Source organism: Acyrthosiphon pisum, chromosome X, assembly GCF_005508785.2.
Source record: "Acyrthosiphon pisum isolate AL4f chromosome X, pea_aphid_22Mar2018_4r6ur, whole genome shotgun sequence".
NCBI classification, from domain to species: domain Eukaryota; kingdom Metazoa; phylum Arthropoda; class Insecta; order Hemiptera; family Aphididae; genus Acyrthosiphon; species Acyrthosiphon pisum.
The window spans coordinates 95488288-95497725 of record NC_042493.1 but is presented as its reverse complement, the minus strand read 5'-3'; the positions used below and the strand labels follow the sequence as shown (position 1 = coordinate 95497725).

The 9438-nt window shown below is 31.6% G+C and overlaps 1 long non-coding RNA gene across 1 annotated transcript; it reads right to left on the bottom strand.

Annotated features, from left to right (window-relative positions):
- Positions 1-6651: 6651 nt before the first annotated feature.
- Positions 6652-9438, bottom strand: LOC103308662. Its single transcript, XR_510500.3, has 3 exons — positions 8476-9438; positions 7877-8267; positions 6652-7200 (listed from the first exon to the last, which is right to left on the bottom strand). It is a non-coding gene; the product is annotated as an uncharacterized LOC103308662 (long non-coding RNA).

Below are 9438 nucleotides of genomic sequence, written 5' to 3'. Positions count from 1 at the left end.
GCGATAGTTTCAGTTATTCGGGTAAGTAAAAATATTTATGTTTATTTTGATTTCTATCAGTTTTTATGAAAACATTGTAATATTATTAATTACATCAGTTTTGTTGAATGGATTTTATATTCTCATTATTTCTTATTTCTTTGAGAGTAATGCACTTCAAATTATGTGACTTAATAATTTTGTAGAGTATAAATATATCTTTGAATACGTATTAGTCAAAATATTGGTAGTTCAGTTGGTAATTGATTATTTTTGAGTTAGTGCAGTATTGATTGTTATTGAGAGTACATAGATATTTTTTATGTTTTAGAAATATGAGCAAACGTATACGTTTATTAGTCAGCCTGGCAAAAGAAAAATTTGAGAAAAATATCAGTCCTAATGTTTTATTGCAAAATCATGAGTTGGACCCAACTATATCAAGTCTTAGCATCTCTAAAGTTCCGATATCAGAAAATAATTCAACAATTCCAAATAATGTTAGTGATTGTGACAATTCTGATAAGTTTCCTAAGTCAACTATATTAAGTCTAAGCAATTCTAAAGTACTGATACCGGAAAATCAACAGACTGATTACGCTATTTCAACAATTCCAAATAATGTTAGTGATTATGACAATTCTGATAAGTGTCCTAAGCTAACTATATTAAATCCTAGTACCTCTAAAGTGCCGATACCAGAAAATCCAGAAAAAAATCAAATAACTGATAACTTTATTTCACCAATTCAAAGTAATGAAAGTAGTGACTATGACGATTCTGATAAGGATCCCAATTTTGAGTACCCCGGTAATAAAAGAAAATTATTTAAGGTTAAGGTTATTTCTTCTTCGTCTTCAACCAGCAGCAGCTCCAGCAGCTCGTCAAGTGACAGCAGCAGTTCATCAAGTGACAGCAACAATTCTGATTCTGATACTGATGATGAAAATGTAGATCTTTCTCAAAACCCTACCACTTCTGGAGTTCATGATCAAGAGTCTATCACAGAAGAAAAAAAAGGAAAGAAAAGAGTTAGAAAACCATTGATGTGGAAAGCAAAAGTTGCGAAAGTATTGAGAAATTCAGGCAAAGCCTACCACTCTTTGTCAAAATCGAAGAAACAAGTCCCAGAGAGAAAACTTCGTTCACCCTGTGGAAGCAATTGTCGGATGAAGTGTAACAGCAATATTGATGAACCTTCGAGGCACCAAATTTTTAATGCATACTAGGAACTAGCTGATCTTCAAAGGCAAAGAGAGTTTATAGTTCGACATTCACAAGAAATTAAACCAAAATACAGATACTCCAGCACACAAAATTTGAGAGCTTTAAATACAGCGTTTTATTTTGAAATTAATGGGTCGAAAATAAGAGTTTGTAAATCGTTTTTCAAGTCCACTCTTGACTTGAATGATAGAGTAATTAAAACTGCACTTAGTAAGAAAACAGAATTAGGTGTGATAGAAGGGGAATTAAGAGGAAAGCATGGTAATCAACCAACTATTGATCCGCATGTCAAACAAAGCGTTATAGATTTTATAAATTCTATTCCGAGAATTGAATCACACTACCTGAGAGCTCAGACAACAAGACAATTTATAAGTAGTGATAAATGCCTAGCCGATTTATACCGGGATTATAAATCCATACGTGAAAATAACGCATTGCCTTTTGCTACTGTCTCAACATTTAATAGAATATTCAATACAGATTTTAATATTTCTTTTTTTGTACCAAAAAAAGACCAGTGTGACCTTTGTGAAAGCTATAAGAATGCCAACGATGAAGAAAAACAAAAGTTAAACCAGAACTACGAACAGCACCTAAAAGAAAAAACTTTGGCAAGGCTAGAAAAAGATAACGACAAAAAAAGGACAGATGGCACCATTGTTGCTGTTTATGATTTGCAAGCGGTTATGCAGGTACCAAAAGGACAAGTTTCGCTCTTCTTTTATAAGTCTAGGATTAATTGTCTGAATTTTACTGTGAGTGACTTAGATGCAAAAAACGTGGTTTGTTACTTTTGGGATGAAACCGAAGCTTCAAGAGGAGCAGTCGAAATTGGTAGCTGTGTACTAAACTATATCAAAGCTATAATAGATGAGAACCCGGTAAAAGAAATAGATATAATATTCTACTCAGATAATTGTGGCGGTCAACAAAAGAATAAATATTTGTTGTCTGTATATGCTTATGCTGTTATCAACTTGAGAGTGAAATCGATTACCCATAAGTTTCTGATACGTGGTCACTCCCAGAACGAAGGTGATAATGTCCACAGTGTCATTGAAAAACAGATTAAGAGGCATTTAAAATCAGGGTCAATCTACTCACCTCAAACATATTCGACTTTGATTCGCACAGCCAAAAAAACTGGAAATCCTTACAAAGTTGTAGAAATGACCCATGAGCAGTTCTACGACGTCAAGGTTTTACAAGAATCGTGGGGTACCAATTTCAGTAAAGATGACGATAGAAATCAAGTTAATTGGCACGACATCAAAGTCCTCAGGGTCGAAAAGGAGCATCCTGGAGCATTTTTCTATAAATCATCTTTTGAGGAGGAAACTTTCAAAAAAACGTGTGTACGCAAGAGAAATGCTACAAATCAGCCTTTTATTTCGAATAATTTGACTGGAGCATACGCTGAAAAAATTCCATTGTCTGATGCAAAAAAGAAAGATATTCAAGAACTTATTAACAAAAATTGTATTCCAAGACAATACTATGAATCCTATTTTAAAAATGTGTTAGGACATAACTAAATTTGTATAATGTACCTATTAATGTATGAAGAATGAACAAATATATTTTTTTATTTGACTATTTTCAAAAATATAGGTTGAAATACAAATAAATCTATATTATTTTTTCAAATTGTAGAACTTAGCAAGGGCTTATAAAACAAAAATTTAAAAAAATTTATAATAAAAGTTTAAATTTTGTTTTTATTTTTTATTTTAAGTCAAAAGTGAATTGAAAGACTATTGAACTAGCATTATTAAATGCCGTTAATGGTAATTAGTTTTCTTATTTTAAAAAAGGTAAAATTGATATAAGTTTAAGTTGTTTTTAATATTTTATTCTGATTGGTTGAAAGTAACATGTAAAACTTTTTGGTATTGTTAATGTCTTTAATAATAGTTAGTTTATTTAAAAAATGTTATTACACTAAGTTGTTTTTGTTTATTTTTTTATAATTTGATTAAGAAAAAGTGTAAGACTGTTTCTGAACTTAACTAGACTGAATACATTAAGATAAAGTTTTAGTCTATTTGTTGTATTTTTTTAAAAATTTTAATTTTATGTTTTGTACAAGAAGATTTTATACAAAATAAAAACTGTATTTCTATTAATCCATTGTTTTATCATTCAATGAAACTAAAATTAGTAACTACACTTTATTTAAACCAATTGATTTACTTTTTGAACGGATAAAAGTGAATCAAGTCAAAAAATATAAACAAAACCGTTTTAAGTTGAAATAATTAAATAATAATAACTAAAACGTGATATGCAAAACTGTTGCAACTCAAAAAATTCCATTTCCTTTTACGGCATTATGTATGAAATGTTTTAATTATCAAACTGATTTTCTTATGCGTTTTCTGATTATGAAAAAATTGTTTACTTTAATAAAACTATAAAAGCTACTTGAAAAAATATTTTTTGGCATTCCTGAAAAAAGGGTTTTTTTGAGTTATTACAATTTTGATCTAGGTGTGCGATATATAAATTTAATTTCTTGTATTCATTGTTTATATCATGTTGCACTTATAATTTTGTAAAATTTTATAAAATTTTGTAAAAATAATAATAAATTTCAGTAATATATTAACGATTTGATATTTATTTAGGAAATTGATTACCGTATAACAATAATCGGTACATTTTAGGAAACCCTGGCTCATCAACATACATTAGCTAATTAATTAGTAATTAATTGGTGAATATTTTTTTATTTTTTTTTTTTATGGAACGAATTGATTCAGTGAGTATATTGAGTATTATCAAATGGGTTGAAGATAAAAAAAAAATTTAAAAAACCTGGGCCTGTGGTGGTGCCATTGCAAAATGTGTCTGGGCACTGAAAAGGTTAAATATTTTCAGACAAATAACTGTTTGAAAAAATGTGTGTGAAATGAAAAATTGTAAATGACCAAATTCTGAGACTAATGTGACGAGTAAGTCATATGCTGGTTAACAAGAAAAATTATTAAGTACGAGAGACGATGGTCTATTTTTTAAAAGTATTGCGGAAACAGTTAAAAAATGTTCAAAAAAAGGTATATCTGAGGCAAAGTTGAAAGTTTAAACGCTTGTTTCGGAATTAGAAGAAAAGTATGACGAACCTAAGATTTCTGGACCGACATATTATAATCCAGCTTACTCTCCTACGCATAAACCAAAGTATTTATTAATATTTTGGGACAAAAACCAGTTGTCTCCTTAAAACACAAAATTAGGTCAATTTCTTTTAACAAACGTTTGTGATTGATTGGATTACTATGAATATAGATGTGGTTACACATTCTTAATGTTTTTAAGATTATTTAGTACAAATATTGCAAGTATAAAAAAAAAAATTTGAATTATAATTTTGTGTCAAAAACCCATATATCTCCACCAATTTATACTTAAATTAATTAATTAAAATTATAAACATTTATTCAAAAGTAATGAAAGTTTATGGACTGTTTTATATACATTTAAACCATAAAAATCAATTTTTGAAACAGTAATTTGATCAATGGGGGGGGGGGGGGGATAGTAAAACTGTTATTTATGTCAGGAATTTATGTCTCCTGAAAAATTGTAGAGATATCTTGTTATTGTACCGGACCCTTGAATTGTAAAAAAATGCGTGCCTTAAGGAGTCAGAAACATTTTTTTTTGGAGTTGTTGAGAGCAACGGCCTTACAGATTCATATCATATTCATGTCCCATAATATGATATTATATTATATTAAGGACAATGGGTTTCACTTATAAACTATTTTAAAAAGTCAATTAAATAGACAAAACTATGAATCAAAAAATTCATAGGACTGGCAGCGCGCGTCTCGCAAATAGGACTGCAACCAGCTTGCCTTTTTGAAGTTGGCAACTATATCAAATCAGCATTAGAAATTTCCAAGGCTAGGTTGTTGCATCTCTACGACAACAATAACTTGCAATGACCTCACCCAAAGACACCTGCAAATGCATGAGCCAACCATATTCAAGAAGCTGAAATCATATATAGAGATGGCGAACATGGCATATTCAGATGTACCTAAGCAGTTGAGACCAAAGCAACTTCATGACATTCTCAGCCACGTACACTTTTATACGATTACTATATGAATTATATTACAATAATAAACAACTATTTCATTTAACTGCTAAATTGACTACTACAACTTATTTCAATCATCATCATTTGTAATCCCTGAAGGGCCCCACATAACAATGTCAATAATAATAAGTAAAAATTTGTATTTTTATTACTTATATTTTGTTTTATAAATATTTAGATGGTGCAAATGATAAAAGCATTTGTCAATAGATACTATATCCATGTTTGAATTGAAATAGTATAACAATAGAAGTCTTTACTGAAGGTTATAGCTCAAAAACACAAAAATAAAATTATGACAATATGGTAATATTATAATATAATATTTACGATTTAGAATTTTAACAGACAATTATTATTTTAAGAAGTCAAATTGTAACCAGTCAAACTTTTTGTGTCTATTAAACGTATATTTTCTGAAGCAAGAATAAATATAATTAATGCAAACATACCTAACAAGGGTTCTTTGTTTATTTTTCAATGTTAAGGATGTTAAAGTACAAAACAGTATCAAAGTGGGACAGAGGACCAACTAAGACTTAATTATATAAATAACAAATACTTAGGGTTTAGTACTAAGTATTTTAATATTTATTTTTTACGTTTTTATAATTTTTTCATTTGCTGTTCAACTTTATTATTTGGTGTTACATTTTGTAAAATATTGACTATTTGTGTTGTTATGAAAATTTACACTAAGATATTATCGAATTGTATTTATATGGCATATTTCTTAAAAAATATATACAATTGTTGTTTATGTACACGGTTTATATCATATTACTCAATCATATGGACAAAAAAAGTTTTCAATTTTTAAAGTGAATTAAACAATTTTAAATATTTAATTTACTATTCGACTGCAGAAATAAACACATAACATATGGAAAATTATATTAACCATGCATTTTTTCTTTAAATGGCCTAATTAAAAAGTTAACTAAACTTCACCATATTCAAAAGATTTATAGAAAATAACTGTGGTTGACTCAATGTATAATCTTAGAAAAAATTGGCATAATATGGCTACAAGTATAAATTTCAGATGTCCCAAATATTTTAAAACTTGTTAGGAATTGGCTATCTACTATAAGTTTGATATGGCAATGACAAAATAATTGCATTACTAATGTACCTACCATGCTTACAGCTGTATACGTTTAAAGAAAATAAAACAAGTAAATAGCCACAAAGTAAAAAATGAATTAGTTTCGTGAATATTTTAATATGATTTTATTTTCATCTAAGGAATTTAAATATTTTCTATTATTCCATTGATCCATAACCATATTGAATTTCTCGTCAAAATGAAGTTATTTGGTTTTTAATTCAAGCAAATGCATTAAATTAAACATGATGTTGCTCAGGGCAAAGCTAATAGCCTCTTATGTGAAATAAACCAAAAAAATGCATTTTAATGTCTCTGAATTCAGAAAATAATACACGATCTAGTGATAAATATTTCAATTTTAATGTTATCACAGAAACATTTTAATCCTTAAAAACAATGAACCTCTTATGTGGGCCCCTCTACTGTGTTTCTTTGATACACTTCTATGTGCATAGCGGAAGATTGTCATACTGTTGGTTAGTACGTATTTTGTACATGGGAAATAATCAGCTCATGTCAAATATGATGAAAAACTATTTTTAATAGTATTTTATATTATCATTATTCATGACATAAGAATATTTTGGGTTAAAGGCTAAACTTATAACATGCAAACCAGTAACAATGTAACAGTTCCGGATACCCTGCACGACGAACAGCCATGGCGTTGATATAGATGTGGTCATTGTCCGTAGGACAGGCTTTCATGACAAGACTGAAATTCTGCAATCGCCGGTACCAAATACACAAGTTCTCGCTGTCGGAATGATACCTAACCAAGCATAAACAAAAGTTAAAATAAACAAAAGCAGGTAAGTGGTTGTCACTCTGCTGTACAGTAGATTACAAGTGGGTCGTATAATGGATTGTATTAGACTTGAATTCAATGATATTATAATATCATTGTATAAGAAAAACGATTCTGAGCGGAAACGGTTTGTCAGTCTGGATATTTTATATTTTGTTATTATTTATTTTATCATGTAAGTTGAATTAATATTAAAATATTATAATTTTTTTATTCGTTTCTATGGTGATAAGCAAAGCGTTAGAAATTAAAATCCCATTTTTAGCGTTTTTTCGTAATTTTCCGGTGGTTTTTCCCGTGGCATTAAAGAATTATTGAGAAAATCGAAAAATGACCTTTCTAAAGTACCATCTTGATCCAATTTAATAAAAGATAAGGTACTATATGTTGAAATCGAAACAATCCTTCTGTAAGAAATTTTGTATACAGGATATAAAAATAAAAAAAATAAATAAAAAATAAACACCATTGTAAAAACAATAGCTTCCTCGCTCCGCTCAGAATCTAAAAGGCACGCAAACAAGTTTTTTCCCGATACGCGAAATCGACATAACCACTACCCAGCCGTCAACGGACAATGAGAACGGTAGAATAATATTATATTATAACGCGTTGTATTAAGCGTTATTGATATTATTACCTGCCGGCCGATGGCGTACAGAACGGAAAACAATCACCGGCGGTTTTTGGAGACGACGAGACAAACAGTGCGCACACAGCAGGACGTACCGACGAGGAAGAAGTGAAGTTTGGAGATAAATGGCCGACCGGTCCGCAGTGCACCTATGCCGTACGACGCTGCTACGCAGTACACGTTCAATAATTATTGTACGTCGTCAGTCGGCATTCCGAGTCAGGCGTTGCGCGGAGGGGAGTCGGCAGCGGCGGCGGCGGCGACAGTTGTTGTTGTCTACGTGTCGTCGAGCCGGCGGTGAAAGGGAACGTCGTTACACCCGATCGTTCACAAGGTCCAATTTCCAGTGGTTCCATTCTGCCGACTGACTAACCGTGTGACACGTCAACACTAAGCACTATAAAAAAAAAAATAATAACAATAAGCATTCGTATAGAGATGATTGTGGAGGAGCAGCGGTCGTCGTGACGACGACTCTACCGCCGTGTTTTGAGTTACCCATAAAAAAAAAATACGTACGACTCGGTTTTGTTGTGTACGAGCTACGAGGCAAAATATCGTTTATTTTTCGGTTATTGCAAATATAGTTAATACTTAATACTTACAATACGGTTGATGTCGCAGAGAGAGGTGATATAGTCGACGGACGATTAGCGAAGTGATTATGTGCGATGCCGTAGACGACAAAAATGAGAAACGGCCAGTTGAAAAAAACTGAGAAATTAACCGACGTAGATAACGCTCAGGCCAAAGCGAAAGACTGAAGAACGGCGAGCTGCGCCCGCTGCGGCAAGCCGACCCGAGGTCGCCGCCGCCGCGATGCGCCGCCCGACCGGCTTCATCAAACCAGTGTGACCAACCGTCTTTACACTACTTGCTGACTTCGTGGAGAAATGAAGGCCCTCGCGTCATAATAATAATAATAATAATAATAATTTAATAAGAGAGGTAAGACGTAGGTGCGCAAGTAAGTTAAATAAATTATTTGCCTTGGGCTTGGGTTCACTGAAACATTATCATTTAATATTCATCTCGATCACAGCTCGGCTGGCAATTACGACATTTATATTATTCGTGCGGCACTGCGATGTCTTTATGATAATATGGTCCGCACCCGGCAGATGTTTTGCTGGCGGTCGGAGGCAACAAAAAAAAAAGTACAACAAAGAAACTGAAACAATTAACACCTGTCGATGGACGACTGATGGTAAAGGCCGAGTTTAAGAAAACCGTAGTATTATACATTTATACTATGGATGGAACCATAGCCCTATATCGGCCATATAAACATTTTTAGAAACATATTAGCGACGAGTCGCTGGTTGAAATACGAAATCCGCGCATAGGCGAGTATACTCATTACATAAATATGCGACGAGTATATCACGATACTACGATATTATAATATTATGATCTCGGAAGAAAACCCAATGCTCATATTAATATATTATTATGAAACATTTGTGTGAGAAAAGCAAACAGTTGACGCCACATAAACAATAATAATAGGTACCTACCTAAATAATAATATTGTAATATATTATGAGTTACGACGGAAACAGATTTAT